The sequence below is a fragment of the Prosopis cineraria genome, unplaced genomic scaffold, assembly GCF_029017545.1.
Source record: "Prosopis cineraria cultivar Desert tree isolate PC_DT_omini unplaced genomic scaffold, ASM2901754v1 PC6, whole genome shotgun sequence".
In the NCBI taxonomy this organism is placed as follows: Eukaryota; Viridiplantae; Streptophyta; class Magnoliopsida; order Fabales; family Fabaceae; genus Prosopis; species Prosopis cineraria.
In genome coordinates this window covers 10840072-10866315 of record NW_026555337.1, presented here as the reverse complement: position 1 = coordinate 10866315, position 26244 = coordinate 10840072, and the positions used below count along the sequence as shown (strand labels likewise).

General features: G+C 27.8%; 1 pseudogene; it reads right to left on the bottom strand.

The window, feature by feature from the left end:
* Positions 1 to 7218: 7218 nt before the first annotated feature.
* LOC129313858 (probable LRR receptor-like serine/threonine-protein kinase At1g53430) lies at positions 7219 to 25224 on the bottom strand (annotated as a pseudogene).
* Positions 25225 to 26244: the final 1020 nt, after the last annotated feature.

The following is a 26244-nucleotide window of genomic DNA, read 5'->3' as shown; positions in this document are numbered from 1 at the left end:
CATGAAAATTTATTATAAATAACCCTTTATTAATATTAATTATTAAATTATGTTTGTTCATGAACCAACAAAGGGTGATGAACTAACACTGGGATACGTTCATGAATCAACATAAGATTGTTCATGAAAAAAATATAGCTTTATGAACCAACATAGGTTATAACTTTTAAGTAGCTAGAGTTTATTACTTAAAAGGTACCACTTCAATGCATCATTTTAGTATCTATAAATACTCCTTACAATAACTCATTTTACACATTTATCTATTGAAAAGGATTTATTATTGAGTGCACCATAGATAATATAAAATTATTACTTTATAAAAATTATTGTTGTCTTGGCTTGAGTATTGGAAGTACAGTCCATACTCAAGGGTTTTTATAGTATCCTGAAAGAAATTAACCATTAATCCAGTTTGTAGCACCTGAAGATTGGGATAGATGGGAGCAAATTAAGCCTAAAGAAAAGTACTGCCAAAGCCTTGAAGACATTTTACACAACTTTCTTTATCATCTCCACTTCTTCTATTCTTTAGGGAATGGCCAACACCAGCCATGTGCATCTAAATAAGCATTCATATCCAAGGCATGCATAGTTTCCAAAAACATAAATAAGGTTCCAATATAAGATTCATAATTTACACATCTTTTTTAATATTCATCAAGTTAATAATAATAGGTTCAATTCTAAGAATCATCTGAAAATATATCAAAAGAAAATAATAGCGGCTTATGCCTTAAAAAAAAAAAAGCAGGATCGTTGACACAGTCAAAATGGGATTCTGACTCTTTGACCAAAGAAAAAATGATTGATTTCATAATGAAATCAGAAATGAAATGTTACAATTTTTTATACATCTCAAAAGGGAAAACCACATTCTGTGCTCATCACCCCTATGGGGTGATTTGGGCTCTTTCTTTTTTTTTTTTAAATGATCGCTACCATTGATTCAAAATTATTTTTTAAATATTTTTATATTATAATTGTCAAAATAAAAATTATCAAGTTAAATATGGACTATCTAGAATAAATCTAGATGGTCACTTAGTCAAAATTATGAAATTTTTAATATTAAATTAGACCTTTTATATCATATGTGTACTGGCTAAAGTATGTCTAGATAATTAATTTGTAAAAATTATTTAAAAAATTAATATTAAATTTGGTCATTCAGATTAAATTTGTACTGGATATATTGGTGATAAACAGATTTATTAAAGATTTATATATATTTTGACATATTTTTACTTTAATAAATATAAAATAAAAGTAACAAGCTTCTCTCAATGTATATATATTAGGATTTCTCTCTCCGTCTCGACCTCCAAGCAAGCGCATTTAATAACTATTTAAAGCTGATAAATAATTGTTTTTTTTAGATTTTATGGTATCGTTTTGGATTTCCGTTTTATAAAAATAATTTATTATTTAATTATTTTAAAATTTTATGATATCTTCATGTTTTTGCACTTTTATGATATTCTTTCACATTTACAACATCAGATTATTTTCAAAAGTTATTTAAAAAGTAGCTTATCAAAATAATTGGAAATTTACTTTTTTCATATTCTAATTATTTTAAAAAACTTAAATAACAAACATCATAAAATCACTTAATTTTTTTTTCAAAAATAAGTGAACTTTTCGTTAAAAAAAGTTGAAATAAACAGCATTATATTCTCTCTCTCTCTCTCTCTCTCTCAATATCAGGATCTCTCTTCGTTGTAGGATGGGAGGAGAGAAACAAACCCTAGAGTGGTGCACATCCATGAACCCACCATTTTGTACCACAATTGACCAATTGTTGACGACTTATACACTAACTTCTGGGGTAAATTTGGTGGCCATGAGTTCCCCCTCCCCCCTTTCTCTTTCTTTAATATTTAGGAATCTATGAAACACAACCTGACTCTGTTTTTCAAGCCTCGCTATTTGATGCTCTTTCTTCACATGAGATCTGATTCGCTTTCGTTTCTAACCGTTTGGGGGCAGCTCAAAGAGCCAGACATCATGAAGAAATATATGATGTTTCAATTGATTGTCCAGAAACAATAACATCAGATTTTCAGGAGTTAAAATAGTATTTCATTCCGTTCTATGGATAAGAAAAAAACATTAGTTCCTTCACATTTTTCCCTAATTTTTGCAAATTAATTGTTATTATTTTTCATATAGAGTTATTTATAGTTTTTCAATTTTTTTCAGTCAAGTAATGATTAAAATAATGAATGTTTAACGAAAGGGTAATATTATACCTATTTTTAATATTTTATAAGTAACATTGCACCACTTGATAGTTGTGTGTTGCCAGCAAACTTGAATAAATAAATAAATTTTTTAATGTTGTGCACTGTTGCCTGCAGTTTTTAAATTAAAAAAGAAAAACAAATTGGATTCCAAGCCAAATTTACAGCATATAAAGATAACGAAGGTGAAAGAAAACAAAGATGACAGCCATTTGTTGCTTAATGATTCGCGCGTGATGGGCATGAAAGTCACTTTAAATTAAAAGCTAAAAGTTATAATCTCATAATTCATTCTAATATCATGATTCATCAGTGATGACCATGTGACAATAGTGCCTTAAATCATGAGTATATGTGGATCATTTATGTTAAAAACGGACAACTACAAATTCAATGTTACTTCATTTTTAACAAATGAACCATTAAATTTAACAGCAATTTTAATGAATGAAGAGTTGATGGTCAAAATATGAAAGTTTAGGGTCTTAATTTTAGATATTTAAAGGCTGGGGTGGGGATACGTAACTCATTTAAAGTTTAGGGAAGCTTTGTATATTTTAACCAAAAAATATTATTTAAAAATTTACAAATTAAAAATGTTAGAGTTAGAATGTTATGACTAACCCCTCTTGAAAAAGCCAAAGTGTCCAGAAAACTCCCCCTTACGGACAATGCCATTCTTCTTCTTCTTCTTCTTGTTTTTTATTTTATTTTTTTTTTGTTTTGTTTTGTTGGGGTGGGGGTAGGTAGGAGTAGGACTCCTCCTCATGTGGTTGTCCCTTGATAATAGGGAAAAGATCTGTCAATCTCAGTAAAATAAAATTAAAAAGTCGAATGAAACATTATGTGTTACTAATTGAAATTGCTAAAAAATGAGTGTTAATCACTTGTAATCAATAATATCTGTTAAATATTTTTACACTGTATAAAATTCAAATATGATTAGATTTAATTTTATAAACCAATAAGGATGGAGTCTAACAGTCGCAAAGGATTAGCTCATTGCAATGTGACGAAAGTTCGAATCTTTGCTATGAATACTTTCATATTTGATATTTGATTGTATACTGAACACATGTATGTGTAAAGACAAAAACATGCACGGTTTCATTTTGTATATTTTTTTAAATAAAGGTTAAGGCAATCACATTATTTGGTTCGAGAGGGGAGGGGAAGGATTTTGCTTCTTTTCCCTTATTTGGGTATTAAAAATAGAAAGGAAGTAAGGGAAAATTTTCTTATCATTTTCCCTCCCTTTCCTCCAAAATGGGGGCCATGGAAGGTGGAATCAGTTTTAGTGCTCATCTCATATAGATGAGCACTCATAGCTCATTGCCTCTAAACTATTCAAATCTAATTTTCATAGTTCAAATTTATAATTTTTTAATGTATATTTTAAATAATCTTTTTTGTTTTGAAAAATTGACAATTGAAAGACTATCTTTATTTTAGATTTTATATCCATTAAAATAATTTTTTAAAAAAATAAAATTAAAAAACTATAAATTTAAACCATTCAAATAGGATTTGAATGGTCTAAAGATGATAAGCTCTTAGTGAAATTGGTTCTAGGGAGGGAAGGGTATAATTTTGTTATGTTATGACCAATTTACTCATACCATCTTTTCATAATCCAAAAACGCCCCTCCTCAAATAAGACCAACATGGCTCCTCTTCTCTACACCTCCCCTCCTTTGCACCTTCAAGATGATATAGATCATCTCAATTTAATCCGAATGATGAAGATTTAATATTCTTATTTTTATTTTTATTAAAATAAAAAACTCATAAAAAATTTAAAAAATATGATCATCAATCTACAGTCCAAGTTTAATATGAATAGTCTAAAATTAATATTTAAAAGTTTATAATTGTTATTAATTAACTATCCAAATATACTATGGATAATGTCGAATTAAAATTTTTAACTTCTAATTTTTTTAAAAAAAGATATTTTTTTAGAGTGCATGTTAGAAGATTACCTTTTCTTTTTGGTAATCTTTTAAAAAATTATCTTTATCTTTAATATTGTAGTACCAAAATAAAAGTTTATTAAAATTATGAGAAATAATTTTAATATTGCATATGTTACAAGTTCTAATTGACCCATTTCATTATATATATATATATATATATATATTCAATACCATAGCCTATTGTTGAAAGCTGAATGCATTTTTTATCTTTATTTTTTAAAATTCGCAAGTATAATTTACTAAATTAAGGAAAAATAATTTTAATGAAATAAAAGTAAATTTATTTATATATAAATATTTTTTCTTCCTTTTCATCTTGAAGGAAACAAAATCCATCCCCTTTTTTTCTATTAAAATCTCTCCATTTCTTTTTATTAAAATCCCTCCCTTCGACCAAACAGAATGTGAAGGGTAGATTCCAACATACACAGTTTCCTTTTCTTTTGCATCAGATTGTACGGTAAGGCTGTACTTTTCTTGAGGTCGGGCTCTAGTTGCAATTTTTTTTTTGGCTTTTTATTATTAATGTGTAATACTTATTTATATTGAAAAAATGATTACTTTTTGTGCCCCAAAAAAAAACACGCGGTTTCATTTTGTATATATTTTAAATAAAGGCGAAGACAATCATATGGTAACGGGCTTCACATTGAATTATAAAAAGAATTCATCTTGAATTGATGGATTTAAATTTAAAATCAAAGTCTTGTAGTTAAAATTTATGTATTCAAAATTTTTTTTTGGACGGTATAAAAAGGAAAAATATCAATCAAGGCCTGCTGGAAAAAATTTATATCAATTAAGAACCAATTGCTGTCAAAACTCAAATACATACTTGTTGATTCGAGTTAGTTTTTTATCAATCAATATCTATTTGAGTTTTAATAATAACTTATTCTAAATTAACAATAGTTTATTCAAGTTTAATTTTTATTCAAGTTTTGATAACAACTAATTCTTTACAAATATAAATTTCCTCTTGTGGTCCTCCATTGCTATTTTCCCTAGAAGAAAACTTAAATTCACATATAATAAAATAAATAATATAGAAAATGAAAATGGAAAGACATGAGACTATTAGAATAGCTAGAACATTAAATAACTAGAATAAGATGCAGGAGAAGCTTTTATAAAAGGATTATAATAAAATATGAATTTAGATTTGGGAATCATGAAATTTTATGGACTCAAATGATGAATTTGATTGAAATTTAAATTCAAATATTCATGCATTCAAAAGTAATATTATTGAAATCAATTCTCACATGATCACTTTTCCTAATTTCTTTTAAAAAAAAACAATCGATTCTGTTTTCAAGATACAAGGAAAAAAAAAAAGTCGATTCTAACTTATGCTATTTCAACGTTACATGCATTGCATATCGTCTTGTTCACAAACCACATAATGGCACCTTGATAATTCGTGCGTGATGAGCATGTACGTCACTTTTTTTTTAATTAAAATGTAGAAGTTATAATATCATAATTCATTCTAATGCCATGATTCATGAATGAACACCACGATGTGCCAATAGTGACTTTAACCATGAATGCAGATCATTTGGATTAAGAATGCCCAACTACGTATTTAATGTTATCATTTCATTTTTTTGTATATTTTTATCAATATTGTATCTAAATTTTAAAATTTCCAAATTTAAAATCTTAAAGTTAGACTGTGAATCATGAGCACTAACAAAAGCGCCCACTTTCAAAGTGTCCAGAGTATTATTTTCTGTTGGTAATGACATTGTCCTAATCTCTTTTCCCCCTTTGTCTTTTATTTTTTTTGTTTGATTATCCCTTGATAATAGAGAAAATGAAAAACGACTGTTAATGACTTGTAATCAATAAGATTTTTTAAAATGTTTTACATTATCTATAAATATAATTTAAATTTAAATTTATGAAGAAATAACTTAATTTAAAAAAAAAGATTTTATTTTTGAAGTATTTAACGCTTAATAGTATGAATTACGAGTTCTTAAATATATTTTATTTTGTTGGCTGTTAAAAATTCATATTTGCATTTTTTTTATGTATATGTATATATATATTTTTTTTCAATTGGATTCTTTGCTCATTTTAATATATGAAGTGTAAGTTATGAAACCATGGCATAAAATAACTCAAGCTAGTGTGGGGCAATGTTCATATTGAAATATTTGGCCAAAAAGAATGTTCAATAATGAAATATCGCAAACTGATAGTTCTTAAAAAAAAATTTGACATGGCATTTAAGTATAAAAGCACCCATGCATATTTATTTAACAATATATATGTAGTTTTTTAATCAATTTTGTTAATATTTTTAAATATACATTTAATTTACTTCAAAACAAAAATTTCTTTAACTTTTCATCAAAATTTTATTTTATTTTAAATATTTTCTATGGGTAGTGTTCATATTAATTCTAATTTTGGAAGACTGCTCTTCAATTCTCTCCAAGCTAACCAATATAACTGTAATTCTGCTTATCCGTATTTTATATCTTTATAAATGGTTATTCCTTGGTTGTTTGAATATATTTCATTTTATTTGTTCTCAAAATCTCAAAACTTGCAACTTTGTTTGAATAATGCTCCTATTATCAGTCTCTAGAAAACTAAACATGTAGGTATGAATTTAGCATTTAGCACCAGGATGTCCAATAAAAACAAGATTTTTATAAATAAAAAACAAGACTCTGTCGCTTTAATTAAACATTATATTTAATCTGCAAAACAGAGTGACTGATTAGGACATGAAAATCCTTCACACTCCATATTATTTTTATTATTATTTCTTACTTCATTTTCATGTTTATCATTCTTTACTTCTAAACTTCTAGACAAATTAAAAATATTCAGAAAAAAATGTAAATTTATTTAATGTTGAAAATGCTTTTTTTTTCTTATCAAGAGTATACATATTAATTTTATTTTGGTCTTACAGAAACGGATGAACAGTTTCATACAAAACCGAAAGGAAATAAAGCTTTAGTATATATTGAGCATCACATATGCCAAGTGTAAGAAGTGTAACTAACCCAGTCAAGAAGATAAACGAACTCCTCTTTTGGCTTGTAATTTGTGTTGCCTTTTCCACTGGCAATCTCTAAAGCAACAATTCCGAAACTATAAACATCTGCTTTTTCAGTCAAATATCCTCGCATTGCATATTCAGGAGCCATATAACCACTAAATAAAAACATGAAATGTTAATTAATAGCTAGTCAGATCAAGTCATAAGACAAGTAATGCACAAGCAAAGTCTAAAAAGAAAGAGCCTATAAATATTAATTCTATGCCACATTTGAGAATTGATATATAGTGAAAAGATGCAATAAAATATTGACATTGTTCCAGCTACTCTTGTGCTAATATGAGTATTATCTTCTTCATCAAGCTTGGCTAAACCAAAGTCTAAAATCTTGGCATTCAAATTGTTATCAAGTAAGACATTTGTCGCTTTAATATCCCTATGCACAATTTTCAACATTGATTCCTCATGAAGATAAGCTAATCCTCTAGCTATCCCCACACGTATCTTCATTCTTGTAGACCAGTCCAAGTGTATCTTCCATTCTTGGCCACCTTATTAACATTAATGCCAATGACATCTCAGTTGAAAAAGAACCAAATTAGAGAAAATTTTAAACATCTTTACTTTTAGGTCCTTTAATAAAATTTAAATACATATAGAAGTTTGGTTCAAATGAGTGTATATGTTTGAACCCAAAAAAAAAAACACCCTAAACTACATAACCAAAATTTTTTCTTCTCAGCAACCGATAGAGGAACATAAAGATATAGCTATAAAAGTTTTCTGGGAGTAATTTATCAAAATATTTTAGATTTCAGCAATAGAGTTAAAATATAATAAACCGAGACACAAAAGAAGTGTGAGAGAGGAGAGTACGTATAGAAAATCTAGGAATAAGAAAACTTTGATCCCTCGCATCTTTGCTTCAATTATTAATTTGATCCTGGAGTTTAATTTTTACCAAACAAATCCTTAAAATTTAATAACTAATCACATTTACTCCTTAGGATTTAAAGGGAAAATAATACTATTGATATTAATTGTGTATGATTATGAAATTTTAGGGATTTAATTGATAAGAATTAAATTTCAAAGATCAAATCGATAACTAAGACGAACTTAAGGATCAAAAGTTTTATCATCCCTTAAATCTATTTAATTTGTTTACTCAATAAATTTTATCTGTTTTCTTACAATAATACCTTTTTCTGGTAATCTTAAATTGAAAAGAATCTGAATCCTTACCAAAAAGAGCACTAGCAAGACTGTTGTTGACCATGTACTCATATATAAGCAACAATTGGTTTCCTTCAACACATCAGCCATAAAGCTTGACAAGGTTTGGATGTTGCAAAGCAGATATCATTCTAATTTCATTAACAAATTCATGAGTCCCTTACTTTGATTTTGATGAAAGTTGCTTCACAGCTATCACAATACCATCTGATAGGACACCCTGAAATTCAATCACTTATTTAGTCTCAATTTTCATCATTGATCATTTGAAATTCAATACATCCCACTGATAGTTTATTCAATTGATTGTTTAATCCTAGTTAAATATAAAATTGAGGATTCGGATCCTATAAGTGGTCTAACTATATCCACTTACACAATGAGTGTCTCACGTGGCATAATAACAATCTCCATTTTAATCAAATAATTGTCAGAGATTTTATCATATGATACTCAAAAGTTAAAGCATCAAATCTGAAATTTTTAGAGGGAAATTTATCTTGAAAATTTTCAAGCATTGATGAAAAAACAATGGCTGTAATTGTGACACTCATTGAGTGAATAGATTCAAACCACTTACTAAATCCAAATCTTAAAAATGATGGATCAAAAATCACCTTGTACACAGGTCCGAAACCTCCTTCACCAATCTTATTTTCTGGGGCAAAGTTCTTGGTAGCATCTTTTATTTGTTTTAAAGAGAAATAACCCGTTTTGAGATCTAAAAGTTCTGCATCAAAGGTTGCATGAATAAAAGCAAAATCCATTGAAATTGCAGGAATAATTAATATACAAAAATTAATACATATCCATTTGGCTTGAATGCCATAGTTTAGTCATAGAAAAGTTGTGTTCTTTTTTTATTGTGTTATACCAAATTATCAACTGATATTCCAGATTCATTATTCTACATTTTTTATCTTACGTTTATCTTTTGAATCTTTGCCACCAAGGAAGCCCATCTTTTGAAGGACAAATAGTGCTAGTATGAGCACACATGGTCCAGCCACAATTCCAACAATGGCTCCAGCAGAAAGCCCTTTTGAAGGAATTTCAAAGTCTACAACAAATGGTACAAACATGTGTATGATTCATATCAAAATCAAAAGAGGTATCATCATTTAGCATAAGCTAGAAAGAGTGAAAATCAATAAACATGATATTTGACTTACTTGGGGTGACTAAAATTGCAGATATGAGAGGTACATATACACCATAATCAGGAAGAGTTGTAGTTCCTTTCCCAGCCCAATATAAATGGATCTCCAACGTGGTATCATTGATAGTAACATTGAAGTCCCTGAAAATGCCCTCACTAATACCACCAGCTTCCTTCATAATGTTGAAATCACTCAGATATTTCCTACCCTGTCAACATATACATGTAAAAGTCTTAGCCTTTCAGAACTTTTGTTATCATCATATCTAAAGTGGAAATTGTAATGATTATATAGCAGTAATTTTTTAATATATAGTTCATTTATAGCAAAGAAAGTGATTGATGACTGCCCGAAAATGTAATGAACGAACAAATGGGTAAAGAGTAATGAAAGATATTTGGATGACCTAACAAAAACACCCAAAGTCCTTGGTATCCCATATGAAACCAGGCTCAATCAAAAAGCAATAAAAAGACACCGCATCTTAATTCAAAATCTCAGGACTTGAATTTATGGATCCTTTCCATTTATTTTATATTATTTATTAAACTTAAATTTATCCAATGTGAGACTTTTCACATCCACTCAAGTCCATTAACACTTGGACCACCTAATGATATATAATTAAATGTAACTATGGAAATGGATAGTCTTTAGCCAATTTCGCTTTGAAGGGATTGATAAACATGGTGGTGTAAGCTCACTTGATAGGCCACACATTCCATAATATTTATTTCTCTTCAGCCGTATGGCTGCGTGCATGGTTGGAGAGAGTCTTACTTCCTAGGAAAATAATTAGATTCAACTTAATGGGCAGGACTCACTTGAATTGAAACATCAAAGATTCGCCTTCCACTACGGCTGCTGAAATTGTGGTTATTAGGATACATAATCTCAGCAAAATGTAGCCTCACACTGTAATTTCCATTAAGCATACAGAGGCCATGGTACTTGAAAGACAAAGGTGAAAGGCGAGATGTTTGGTAGAAGCTTGGACCAGTAATGTTGATAGAATATGTGTTTGTTGCTATGTAATCAGCATCAGCTTTTGGTGACATGCGTACTTCATCATATTTTGCTAAGTATACTCCTGTACTGCTATACGCCTATTTGTGATCACCAACGGGGTTAAAGAATGAGATACCATCCGAATTGGTGTCGCCTTCGTATATATTCCCGTCATATTCCATTTCTGTTCCCCCGCAATTTATGAACAATGAATGATCTGCAAATTATCAAGTTCTTCAGATCAAGATCTTCTCTTTTCTCAAGCATGCAAAAAAGAAAGCATTGATGTATGTACAAGGTTTAAACACTCACACTTGGGTTTTCCTCCACAAGGAAGGCCCCTTCTCAAGCAAGTCATTCTGCAATATGAATAAGAGTTTCAACACAAGATTCAAAAGTGGTGTATAATAGTTGAAACACAACAACCATAAGCATAATCTTACGAGGTGTTTGCTGAAGATGACAGGCTCGAAGCTAAGTTTCTGTGTGTAAAAGAAAAAGTTATGGCTTAGAGAAAAAGAAAAGGGAGGGGGCAAACACACATACAAACAGAGCGTGGCTTACATGGTACCGTACTGGCAAGTGCGAACAGGAAAAGAAGTCTCTGAAAAGTTGTTGTAAGATAAATCCCTGAAGAGAAATTAGTGCAAGATCACGTATGTAATGTTTTCCTCCTGTTCTATAATCTACAATTTTTTTTATTTCATAAGTTTTTGCAAGCATTTGATTAATTGAATTATTATTTTATCTAAAAAACATCGGCCCGGGTGCTAGGTTGGAATAAAGCTCGACCCATGTGTGCCCTTACTCAAGCTTAGGTTCAGGCTTGAGGACTTTGTTACAACATCAAGTCTATCTAGTTAAAACGTAGCCTGAACTATTACAACCTTCATTGATATATATAGATGTCATGAATTATTCATATAAATATATACATATATACTCCCAATGTTCAAATCAAAATGACATAATACAAGGGCAAAGTAGATTTATTACAAATGATGACTGATTTAAGGACTTAATAAGTACTATTAATTATATGGTTTGCAAAAAATTAATTTGAAATAATGGCATTGTAGTATAGTAAATGTGAAATAAAAATTCAAGAACCATTTGGTTCAGTGGCATGAAACTCCCTCTTGATGCAAGGGGTTCTAGGTTTTCTCCCTCATAGGCTCCAAAAATGGGTGGGAATTAAAATCGTTTAGGTCTAATTGGTGTGTGAGGGTTTGTTATAGCTTAATCATATGTAATGTAATGTAAATATAATGTAATGATTATTACTATGGGCTTGTTTGGAATGATATTGGGAATGTTAAAATTAAAGAGAAAATGATAATGAAATCCCCCTAAAATATGTAAATAATAATTTGGTCTCTCAAAATGTCATAATTTCACTGAAGTCCCTAAGGACTTTCTGTCATTAATGAATTTATATAAATTATCAAATTATCCTTGTCAAATTTTATTTAAATATTCACAATTTTTTTCTTATATTCGTAATAATACAACAGTAAATAAAAAAATTTAATATGCGAAGTTGTGATTTGTTGTTGTATTGTTGTGAATATAAAAAGAAAAGTTACGAATATTTAAACAAAACTTGTGAATAATTTATTTTCAATAAGGGTAATGGTAATTTAGTAATTTATATAAATTTATTAATAACAAAAAAGTTCCTAGGGACTTCTGGGAAATTATGGCATTTCAAGGGATCAAATTATCATTTACATATTTCAAAGGAATTTATTGTCATTTTCCCAAAATTAAATGACTTTTTAATATTTATTTTTATATTATAAAAGTGAAAAGACTACCATGCCCCCTCAAAAAAAAAAATCATTCCCCATCGATCGATCTTCTTCTCCCTCACCATAATCAACTCCAAAATCCAGAATCAGATATTCAAATATGCATCACAAGAATCTCAATCAGATCCAAAATAAATGGGGACCAAATGAAGGGTGCTCAAAAAGCTGCAAATGGACAAATAAAATCATAACCAGATCTGCAACTGAACAAAACAATGACGATGAGCTTGAGAAAGGGCGGAGTTGAAATAGCTGAAGTGAGAGGGTTGTAACGGATTGGGTCACTCATCGAAACCGTTTGTCGGTGGAAGACGATGTTGTTGTAGCAGAGTGAGCGGCTCATCGAAATTGACCGTCGTTGGTGGGCAATGGGATTGCGGAGGAGTGAGGCGGTTATTGAAATCATTTGGTGGTGGTGGGCAACAATGATAAAGGGCATCATAGCTGGTGGACAATGGGGGTTTGGCGTTCGACTTTGATGAAGGTGACGACATCGGTAATGAGTGACTAGGAAAAAGGATGAGGATGGAGATGAAGTAAGGGTATAAATGTCTTTTGCAACAATGTAATCCCCATTACATAGGTCCATTGATGTAATCCTGATTACAACATATAAGGTAATCCTGAACCTGCCATGTAATGGTATCTACTTCACATTTTCCAACCAAACACCATGAATAAGGGAAATGCATCAGGATTAATCCTGTTGCAGGGAAACAAACCAAACCAGCTATAGGCGTTATGTGTGTTGTGTGCTTTGTGACTGAATATTGCATGTGCATGGGACTCCCTTTCTTGTACGGAATGGTTAGATAGGTTAAGGAAAACTGTGAAATAAAATTAAAAAAAAATTGTACTAACAAGTTTTTATTGCTTTTCAACATCCCTTCAGGAATTGTTCCACTCAGAGAATTTTCCGCCAGAAACCTATGTGTATGATTAATCAAATATCAATTAATTAAAAAAGGAGTGATTAAGTTCCCAGACGCTTGCTTTGAAAATAAATAAATAAATAATGCTCCCTCTTACATGTAGGAGGACGTGAAGTCACTCATGTTTTTTGGGATTTCACCTGTCAACTTGTTGAAGCTCAAATCTCTGCATTAATACACGTGACTAAACAATAAAAGAGAAAAGAATAGTATAATAGTAGTATATAGTCAATGATATAAGTAATTATCCCTCAGTAGTAATGCTAATAGTTGTTCAGAGGATTCTGAATTGGCAATATACGAGGATGAAGCAACTTACAGAGTTTCTAAGCTTTGAAATTTACCAATGTAATTTGGAATGGTATCATAGATTGAACAGTTTCTCAATATCCTAAGAGTAAAACAAAGTATGAAACAATAAACTTCATTACAAATAGCTCATTTGCAATATACAGATGTTTCTCATCAACTTACAAATATTCCAAGGATGTCAAGTTCTCCAGATTAGGAAATCCCATTGTAGCTGGTCCACGCAAATCTGATGTTACCCTGAATTACAAGTTAAAAAGAAGAGAAAAAAAAAATCATCAATAACAAGAAATGTTCTGCAGTTGAAACTAAATTTCAAAGCAGCCGTACTCACAAATGAGTCAAATTTGTTAACTGAGAGAGGGTTGTAGGAATTGGACCTTCCATAGACGTTCCTTGCAGATACCTTGCCCAAAAAAAAGTAGACAAAACTCAAAAGTCAAAACAATAATTAAAAGAAAAGAAAAATTAATCATTTAGTTTTCATAGTTTGATTTAATTTTAACTCAACCCCTAAACTTTAACTCATTATAACTCGATTCTTATAATTTTGATTCAATTGCAATTTAGTTCTTTTAATTTTAATCATTTAAAATATTAGTTTTTACATTTTAAAAAATAAAATGATAAATATTATTTTTTCAAAATTTAGTGGCTAATATTTCAAATTACTAAAAATTTTAATTTCTATAAATATTATAAATATTAAAAAATTAAAATAATTTTAATCTTTATAATAATATTGTTTAACATATAGTGACTAATATTTTAAATGATTAAAACTATAGAAATTGAGTTGCACTGAGTTAAAATTTAAAAACTAAGTTATAACGAGTTAACATTTAAGGATTGAATCAAAACTACAAGACCAAATGATTAATTTTTTATTTAAAAATAAAAAGTAGAAAATGAAATAAAGGAAATGCTCTCTCTGGACATATTTGTAAAGTGGAGAGATATTTTTTTTTGGCCCTACTAGCCATGCCATTAAACTTTTATCACAAATCTCTCCTTTCACCCTCATTAAATATTGGTGAAAGAAAATATATTATTAAAAATATATATTTAATAACAACAAAATTAAAAATTATTTAATTTTTAGACATAATTAATGAGTTATAAGATTTTCTTATTTTTGATAAAATATGTTGAAAGTAACTTATAAATAGAATTGAAAAAAGTATTAAAAAGCCCAGTCCATTTAACATTTTTTATTTTTTGTTTGCATTAATATAATCTGGTCTGTAACATATATAATATCTAGCTCAATGTTTCGTTCTTATTTTCACTCCAATAGTCGCTCCCTCCCACTACTATTCATCATTTGACATTTTAACTATTTATTAACACAAGATTTTCATGAAATTAAGGATCAAATTCCATTAACTAAAGTAGTACTTCAATGATCCAAATGGTCCAAGATGTACTCCCTCCATTTTTTATTTATTAGACACACGGCCACTTTTGATTTGTTTTTCTATAAGTAAAATCATATATTTCAATAAGAATTTATTACAAATGTTCTAAATTACACTTTATAATTTACATTAATGAGAAACAATTAATGCATATATTTTTTTATTAATACATGGTATTTTAATTTAATTTCTTTATTTTCAAACACAATTATTGTATTTAACTGATTTTCTTAAACTGTGTGATACCATTTCTTTAATATATGGAAATGGAGGGAGTAAGTCTTAATAATTTTCAAAATTATTGTATTAATTAATGCAAACACTAGAAATATAATTTGGCTAAGCAATTCTTCTTAATTCTCACTTATCATAATAAAGGGGTTAAGTGTACAAAGAAAAAGGACATATCGTGTTTTTTTTTTTAAAATGAAAGTAACGAAATAATTACTTTTATTGATACATGAAATATGAATATAAATGTCTAATAATTTACTCCATCTAAATTATAATATAATTCATTATTAACTAATTTACATTTAAAAAAAAGTTGGTTAAAAACTTGACTTTTTTAAAAAAATTTACATCTTTTCAATTATACCTTTAAGTAGAATAAATATAACATTTAACTAATTTAAAAAACTTTTATTAATTTATATCTATAATGCATTGTCAGCATCGTTGAATGGTACTGTAAATCTATGTACTTGATCTACAATACCATCTGACTTTTTTTTAAAAAAAAAAATTTGTCACCGACGCAAACGTTTTCTTTCTTTTCTTTTTTTATTTTTCGGATAGGTACTGTAGATCAGTAACAATCCAACATTTCTCTCTCTCTCTCGATACGTGATTGTACTATATATCCACAGTACACTATAGTACCCGATCGACAGTACCATTTTGTTGTAGTTTTTTTACTTTGTTAGGCAATGTTTTCTTTCTTCTTTTTTATTTTATTTTTTAGATAGGTCCTGTACATCAAATTTTTTTTTATTTTTTATTAATTTTTTAATATGATATAGTAAATAAAAGAGGAAAAAACTAATGTGGGCCCTATAGTAAAAGTGGTACATGTGGGACCTATAAAAAATAAATTGTTAATATAAAAATTATAATTAAAAATGAGTAAAATATTTTGTCTATTTTTATTTTAATTAATGATACCTCTTTTTTATTTTTTGAAACCTCTATGAATATTTTTTTAGTATGGATAATTATAAAATATAAGCCTCATTTTTATTTTTAAAATTTTATTTTTATCCACCTAACCATTAGTTAACTATTAAGTCACGTCTGTTGGAGTAAAATACCCCTATTTAAATATAAATATTTTCTAAAAATTATTTAAATTATTAAAAAAAATTTTATTACTTAAATGTCTTTATTCTGTAACTTTTTTTAAAAAATAATAGTATAAATTGGTCAAAAAAATTCAAAGAACCAGCTTATGGACTCAATAAAGAAAAAATAAAATAAAATAATTTTTAATAATTTGGGATAGTTAAACTTATCTAAATAAACCTGAAAGCTAAAAGTGTTAAAAATTAATCTTGACTATAAATTTTTTATATATTTAAATATTTTAAACTTAGTATGAATTAAGGCTCTAAGGGTAATGGAGGGAATATAAAATTTTAGTAAACTTAATTTTTAAAAAAATTGAGTAAAGTGGTTTAAAAAAATAGTGTGTGGAGCCTACCATTAAAAAATATGAGTGGGATCTACATTTATAAATTTTAAAAATTTAAACAACGTGTAAAAAATAATAAGATTTTTATATTTTGAGAGATCATGTAGGATTTTACAGTAAAAATTGATGGTGAATATAAAATTATTAGTAAAATAAAAAAATGTTAGATAAACAAAGAATTTTCTATATTTATTATTAACACAACATAACAAATCAAAATAGTATATGTAAGCATATATAGAACAAGTTTTTGTTTATATTCTTTAAATACATAAGGAATAAAAATCTATTTTCTATTATTTATATGTAAAAGTTGATTATGATTTGAATACCTATGAAAAATATTAATGTAGTTATATGCCTCAAGTTTGATTTACAACCATTATAATTATGATTTATAAATAATATTATCACATAAATTATAGTTATATGATTCATTATAGTATATGATTAATTTTTCTTAAGGTGATACACAAGGCAACACATTTTGAAAAAAAAAAAAAAACAAGCTAAGTTATATTTCAAATTGCAAGATGTGAGAAATTTTCAAAAATAATACTATTTTTAATATGTAAAGGAGTAGCACATTGCAAAATAAAAGTTGTGTTCCTTAAATTTATATTGTAAAGCACGTTGAACAGTGCTTTTTGCAGCTTTTTATTTTTTAAAATTTAGTTAATGAATGATTTTGTTAAAAAAAATAGTTGTGAGACCCATAATAAAAAAAGTTGGTATAGGACTTGCCATTAAAAATTGTGAGGGTGGGACTTGCATTTTTAAATTTTAAAAATTTATACAAGATATAAAAATAATAAGATTTTTATATTTTAAAAGATCATGTAGCATTAGTAAAAATTGACTATGAATATAAGATTTTTAGTAAAAATAATAGATGTTAGATATATAATGAAATTACTAATGGTACAAAAGTGGTTGTGAGACCTATAATATAATTAGTAAATTTAAATTAGTAATTAATTTTAAAAAATTAATTTTTTTAAAAAAATTAGTTAATGGATGATTTTGTTAATATATATATATATATATATATATTTGGGGGACTTATGGTTAAAAAAAGTGGATGTGAGATCTATCATTGACAAATGTGAATGTGAAACCTACATTTGTAAATGTTAAAATTTTAGACAAAGTATAAAAAATAATAATATTTTTATATTTCAAAAGATCATGTAGGATCAATAGCAAAAATTGAAGGTGGATATAAGATTCTTTGGAAAAATAATAGGCATTAGATATGAAATGAAATTTATTCAGGGATAATAATATAGTTTAGATAAAAATAATTTACTATATATTTATTATTAACCCATGGAGATACCTTAAGAAACAACAACAACAATAAGAAGAAGTGTCCTTAAATTTCAACTTACATAGGACAATATATTCTAAAATAAAATAAATTATTATTATATTTTAAAAATGTACAAACATAACACATTTTAAAATAAAATATCCTTTAGATTTTAACTTGCACAAATTAACAAATCATAGAGTAAAATACACTTCCCTTTTGTTTTGTTAGAATTATAAACACTTTTTTTATTTTTAAAACTTACACTTTAGTCTCATTTTATATTTATTTTAGAGTAAAACACCCAATTAAATAGTAAATATGAAAAGATGGTATTATTTTAAAAATAAGTAACTTACTTTATTGAGGTGAGATTTGATTAAAAATGCCTTACTTTTTTAAAAGATGGAGTATGTATTTAATTTATAAAAAAATATTACATAAATTAGTTTGTATAACTAATCAATTTAAAAAATAAATAAAAATTTAAAAAATATCAAGAATGGTATTTTAATTCAATATATGTGACTTAACTATTAACTAATGATTGGATGACTAAAAATAAAAATGAATGACTGAAAATGAAAACTTAAATGTAGAAGACATATTTGTGTTTTATAACTATTAAATATTAACTTTAAGAGAGATCAGTATATATTTTAAAAATTAATAAAATCCTTACAATTGAGATAAAATAAAGTGAAAAGTAATATTTTACATTAAGGATATTAAAATAATTTTTTAATAGTGTTAATATATAATTTGAACTCTAAACTATAGATTTAGGGATGATTTGAATCCTAAAATTTTAAAAGGTATATTTTAAATTCTAAATAATTAAAATTGGTACAATTTCACCTTCATTATTAAATTTAAACAAACGTCCATTAATTTTTTAAAATTGAAATATAATGTATGATTTTTATCAAATTCTACTATGGGGTGAAAATCTAGTTACTTGTGTGAAATATAACAAAAAAAAGGGTAAAATTGAATATATATATATATATATATATATATACTCCCTATGTTTCTAAAAAATATATATATCACACGATTTAAGAAAATAGGTTAACTAGATTAATTGTGTCTAAAAGTAAAAAAATTAAACTAAAATATTCTTTATTAATTATATTAATCAAGTCTTCAGTAATTGTTTCTCATAACTGTGAATGCTAAAATTGTGAGGGGTAATTTAAAAAATTTATAATAAATGTTTGTGTGAAAATGTAATTTTGCTTATATAAAAAAAAGCAAAAAGAGATAGTTTTTCTTGTAAATGAAAATAAAAATATATCTATAATCTATCAATGTCTTATATTTTGAATCAAAAATTTTAAAAAATGGCATATATTGTGATTTGGAGGTAGCATACAAGAAAGAGTACCTATTTTCAAAAGAAAGAAATTAATAAGGCTAATAGAGCAGATTACACTCACAAATATTTTAGGTCGGTCCAATTCCCAATAAAACTCGGTAATTTTCCAGATATATTGCTCCCATCCAAAGCACTACAAAAGTCAAAAAATGTTAGCAGAGAGAATTTAAGAATTTAAAAGAGATCAGCGCGACATGGAACTGAATGCTAATTATATCACTCACAATGTTTTTAACTCTCTCAAATAGCCAAAACTTTTCGGTATTGTCCCTGAGAAATTATTTGCAGAAAGAATCCTGCAAATTCCAAATTTATAAACAGAAAACACGTTCAAAAGCAATATAAAAACCTATAATGACAAGACCAGTTATTACTAATTTACTATTAGTGAAAGAAGTGCCACAATTAATAATTAGACAATAAAATATGAATATATAAAACATAAGATATGTCAAATCCAGCGGCTTAACTTATTTCAGTGAAGTAGATCATGCTTAAACATACATTTCTTTTCACTAACCTATCTAAACCCAGGGGGAATGGGGTTCTGCATACATGCATCACCCACATACCCACCACACAACACCTATTTAACCCACACGTACCCACCTAATTATTTTTAATCCCTTCCGTTTTGGGGCCACATGGGAATTGAACCCAAAAACCCCTTGTATGTATGGGAAGGTTCATGCCTAGAGCCAGAAAAAATGAGATAGGCCCATAGAAATGGTTTGAATAGTCAGGCTTGTAATCTAAGGGTTAAAAAGGGCCAGCCATCCTTATTAATGGGTTTGAACATAAAAGGATAAACTCTATTAATGGGCATGAAAATAAAAGGGTCAACTTTTTTAAGTACTATTATTATTTTTTAACTTTTAAATAAAAATACAAATTAAGTAAATTATATTAATAATGAAGGAAGATATGAAAAATTTAATCTTTGCCACTAAGGAGGTACCACAAGAAGAATGATGAGATTATGTTAATGTTACGGTGGTGATGGTGATAATGATAATCTCAAATCTTAATGATGATGTTGCTGCAAATGTTTTATTTTTAACATGCTATTTGTATTATTAAGAGTTATTATTTATTGATTTGTTGTGGTTGTGGATTGATTTATTTATTTTTAAATTGTTTATTTTTCTAGATTTTATCTTGTAGAATATTTTTTGAATTATAAATGAGTTTTAAGTTTTTAAGTTTTAAAAAATTAGGGCCTATGTCGGTTCTTACCAAGGCTTGGCTTCGAAAAAGTTGATTCTTATGTATATTTGGGCTTTTAGAGCTCGAATCTTTTCGGCCTTGATCCTTTAAGCCCCGCGACCCTAATTCCCAGTCCCAACTCTATTCATTCCACTAAACTAAATAGTTCTTGATTTTCTTAAACATATTTAATATAAAAATTTGATAGTTACAGGGAAAAAAAACATGGTTGTTACATGACATTCTTACAATCTGCACAACTGGTTTAATTTTTCAAGACTAGGAGGAAGAGCACCTTCTAACAGATTATCTTCCAACACTCTGTAGAAAGCAACAAAACCATAAAACTGCCATTTCTCAATTCAAAAACTCAATGTGTTTTTGTTTGTACTTACAGACTCTCCAAAGTTGTAATATCTCCAATTTCGCTTGGGATTGGACCACTGATTCGATTACCTCTAAGGTATCTGAAACATAAGTTTAAGATGAGATGAATATATATGTATATATATATATATATAATGCATTCAGTCAAAGTGTTCCAGATTGTTTGACATGGTTCACACATTTTGATCAACACTTACAATGTAGCCAGAGGGAGTTTGGCAAAGCTCCTTGGGATTGATCCATTCAGATAGTTGTAAGACAAGTCACTGTGATGTATCAATGTTAATTAGTTTCACATCACAAATCATCACATTTTTTTGTATTTTTTTAAGGTTAAATGACAGTATTGCTATAAATTTAGGAGCATCTAAGGCTCTAAATTCTAAATTCATTTTTAATATAATGTTCCTCTTTAATATTTCAAAATGGTGTAACATCACCTCTACAATTAATGAATGATAATTTTGACCGTTAATTGACCATAAAGTTATACATTTCTTTATGTACTTATTTATAATTTTTGGTTCTTTTATATAATTTTTGAGATCCTTTTTTGTAATTTCTAGTTAATTAATGGTTAAAATTAACTTTTATTAATGGTAAGAGTGATGTTATATGTTTTTAAATTTTAAAAGGAAACATTGTATCAAAAATTAATAAACAAAACTTAATAAAATCTTAGTGAGCCAAAACAAATGCTAAAAGAAAGATAATCAAATGGAAGACCAATTTCATGTACCTCATAATAACAAACCCAACCATGATCTGTATATTTAAGAGTGTGAACGACTACTAAATATATCAAAAGGTATTATTTAACTCTATCACCAAAAGGGGGAGTATGAATTCGAAACATTAATATAGGGAGAGTGAAGATAGGGACGTGCCCATGTCTATGGTAGAGGTGGAAATTGCCCCCCACAAGCCAAGAAAAATATTACATATAGTGACTTTAAATATTTAATTTTCTCCCATTCAAAAAATTCGACCGCGCTCGCCTCTCAATAAAGAAAAGTAAAATCATGCTTCCCCATACAAAATTTACTTCTTCCCTAAATATTTTTTTTGGGACCAAAATCTTATCTATATATTATAATCTTGAATAACAAGAGTTTAGAATGAATCAAGCAATGATTGAGAAAATAATTTTCTTTGATAGGATAAATTGTAAATTTTATCATAACAAATATTATAATTTTATATTTATTCATAGCACTTTAGTTGCACTCTCTTCATTAAATATTATAAGGCACTTTTAACAATTATATCCCATATAAGTTAATTAATTATCTTTAAAATTATATACTATTTTATATTTACTTTTATTTAATAGGGTAACATTATTAATATTAATTACACTCTTTTAGTAATATTTTTGGAAAAGCCTCTTTAATAGCGTATTAAAAAATAACTTATATTTTTGAACATTTTATCTTGAAAAAAAGACTTATATTTTTAAATAGAGAGATTATTTACTTTTTTTAAAAATTATATTTAATACATTTGATATAATTTAATAAATATAAAATTTAATTTATTAAAAATATTATTATTTATTTAGGTATAAATTTTGCGCCCCCCCCCCAACCCACTAACTATTTTTTCTAGGCCCGTCACTGCATGAGGATGGATCCAGAGTTCCTACGATTTAAGTTTACATCTTAGGAAAATTTTATAATTCTCCAAAACTAATTCACTCCTTAAAATCAAATAATTTCAGTTTAAAATGGAAGGTCAAAATTAATTTTTTTGGTTGAGATAAAATTAAATTAGAATTATATTACTTATTAAAAAAATCAGATGAGATAGCCTTCAAAATCTCAGGCCAAGCGTAGTCGGGGGTCGTATACACGCGCTACCCCCTTCTCGGCCCGAGAGTGGGCATTGTCTGTTCTTGCTGGAGGCTATCTTCAACCTCCAGCAGGACGGTCCATGGATCTGAAATGGATTCTTCAGACCCGACGCTAGAAAATAGAGATTTTAAGCATTTCTCGAGCATCAATGTATGTTTTATGATGTGGAGAAGATTTATTCCCAGCATTGATTCGAATATAAACAAGGAAGAAAATAATTAACACATTTCAAACACCAAATTCTTAGGCATATATATACACACACATTCACATTTATTATATCACTCACATAAATTCCACTGTCTTCATATTGCCAAAACTTTCGGGTATTGTCCTTGAGAAATTATTTATAGAAAGATCCCTGCAAAATTGAGAACAAAAATCGCAAATTAAAAGCAATATGAAAACCAATCTGTTAGCAAGACTTGCGTTAGTTAATTACAATTCAACTAAGATAAAAAGAAAATAATGTCTACTACATAAAATATTCTTACAATTTGCTCAACTCTCTCAAATTTCCAAGACTTGAGCGAAGAGTTCCTGCTAATTGATTACCTTTCAACACTCTACAGAAAGAAAAGCAAAACCCGAAAACCAATATAGTACAAATTACGTTTCAGATTTTAAACAATATCAAATTCTCAAGCATATGCATATATATTAAAAAGAAAACATCACTCACAGTTCTTGCGGATGGGTAAGATTCCCAAACTCACTTGGTAAAGATCCATGTAGATTGATTCTCGGCATTATGCTGTCATAATATTAAAAAGCTCATCAACAAAATGTTTACAACAAAGAGCGGAAATTTAAAATAAATTCGGTTATAACGTGTTTGAACAATAATTTTATCGTGATGGCAAGACCGTATAATTAATATTATAGCCATATATCCCAAGGTCATTTATTAACTTGTTGTAAATAAAGAAAGGAACATACACAAAATGATAAAGCAGAAAAGGGTTGCCATTACTGCATGCAGTTTGTGAATTTTTAGTATAATCTTGAAGATTTTTATTTCATGTTCGATCCTTGGTATCAGGTTCAATTCATAGAATATATATTTCTTCACTTTGGGGGTGAATTTTATAGTCACAGCAAAAAAAAAAAAAAAAGGAATCCAGAATATAAAAACTTGAATGTTTTTATACATACATATTTGTAACATGGCAAACTTTTCCACTTTCGAAACTGCAATTGCAGAAAATATTATCACTGCTGTCCCATTTTGCATAAGTACTCATATTTAAGCCAGCTCCATCTATACAAGAACGTTGGGTCACCTTCCAATTCAAGTTCTTTATCTTCGATGATATCGTTTCTAGAACTTTCACTGCATCAAACAAAAATCAGTTCTTTTTGTGTGAGCGTGCGTGTTTTCCCTTTTTTTGTTCATAAACATCTGTGAACCATATTCATTGTGCAATGTCAAGGTAAAATGAAATAACTTGTGTGAACGAGATTAGTTTTTAATATTTTTAAATTTAAAATTAAATGAGAAAATTGAAACTTTGTATAAAATTAAAGGACAAAAAGTATATTACTGCCTCACATTTTAATGAAGATTATAATTTGTATAATAAATAAATAAATAAATAAACAGATAGATAGATAATGAAATTCAATCACTGTAGTTTTCGACATCCTTTTAATTGGTTCACTTATTGGAGAGAAAATGAAGGGCAACTTTTGGAATGTACAGAAATTACTTGTTTTCTGATGCTTGTTCATTATTAGAGCAATCAAAAGGAAAGGGAAAACAAAATTCCGGAATAGGAAAAGAGGACAAAAATATTGCTAAATAGAGTAATATATACTAGGGTATGTTTGGTTTTTCACGTTTGCAAATATGAAAAAAGTTCTTTTGAAACAACATAAAATTTCAGAAGTTGATTGGATTTGAATCTCTCTCAAAAATCCCATTTCAGAAGTCCATCTCAAAGTAACTGAATTGTGCTTTCACCTAACCCAAAAAAAAAAAGCTTTTACAACTTTCAGTTTACTGAACTAATTTTTTCCATATATATATATATATATGTATACATTCAAAGACAAATATTATCTGATTTTTACCAAATTGACTCTTGTCAAATGGATTTTTGATAAGCTAATTTTTAGGTAACAGAAAACCAAACAAACAGGAATATTAAGAAATAATGAACCTTCATCTTCTGGTATGAGTTGAGCATTGGATCCACAGTCCATGAAAGCAATCAAAGTGAAGTATCCAAATAGGAAAAGATAGAAAAGTTTAGAGCTTGGAATGGCAAGCTCCATTTTATGAGAATTACTTTGGTTGGATTGTTTTTGAGAGGCTGTGAAGAAAGAAGAAGGAGAAGAAGAATCACACAATAAAAGAAGACGCAAGAGAAAGAGTTTAAGAAGGATGTGGCAATATAAAATAGAGGGAAAGGGAGGAAGACTAAGTCAAGATTTTTACAAGTCTTCTGCTTTAGAGGCAAAAGAAAAAGAAGTTTTTGGCCAAAAAAAAAAGAAATCAAAAGCTATGAATATATAATTGCAACTAATATAGTGCATGCTTCATAGGTGATGTGACTTCTTAAGAGAAAAATAAAACATTGCTTGCTTCTCTATTGTTGACACTATTACAAAAATTTAGATATAAGATACCAAAAAAAAATTATGGTTAAAAAAATAGATGTCATATATAGGTAAACTATGCGATGGTTAAAACATTCGTTATTTATTTTAAGATAATATATGACAAGTTTTTAATCAAGAAAAAACACATTTGCCCCTCATTTGAAATGTATAAGTTTTCTAGGTGTATGTAAAATAGCATGTCCATATATAATATGACAAGATAAAATTCATATACATTAACAATACAATGTCCGTTTATTATACATAATTCTTATGATTTAGTTAAACAATAATATACAAGTTTCCTAAGTGCATGTAAAACAAAATGTTCATATATAACATGGCAAAGTTTATACATTAACAATACAATGTCTGTTAGTTATATATAGTTTGTGTGGTTTGGTTGAATAACAATGTACAAGTTTTCTAAGTGTATGAACAATGAATGTCCATTTATAATATGACAAAGTTCATACATTAATAACACAATGTCATGTGATCACCTTCACCTTTAATTTAAAAAATATGGAAAAAGAAACCGTGTATATTGTAATTAACTTTTTAAGGAAGGCCACTGTGTGGGGTTGGCTTTTCTCCATTGAGAGCCCCTCCCCTCCACCCTCCTTTACATATCTAGATGATTTATATTTAAAATTTAAAATTTTTATGTATTAAATTAATAATATATAAAAA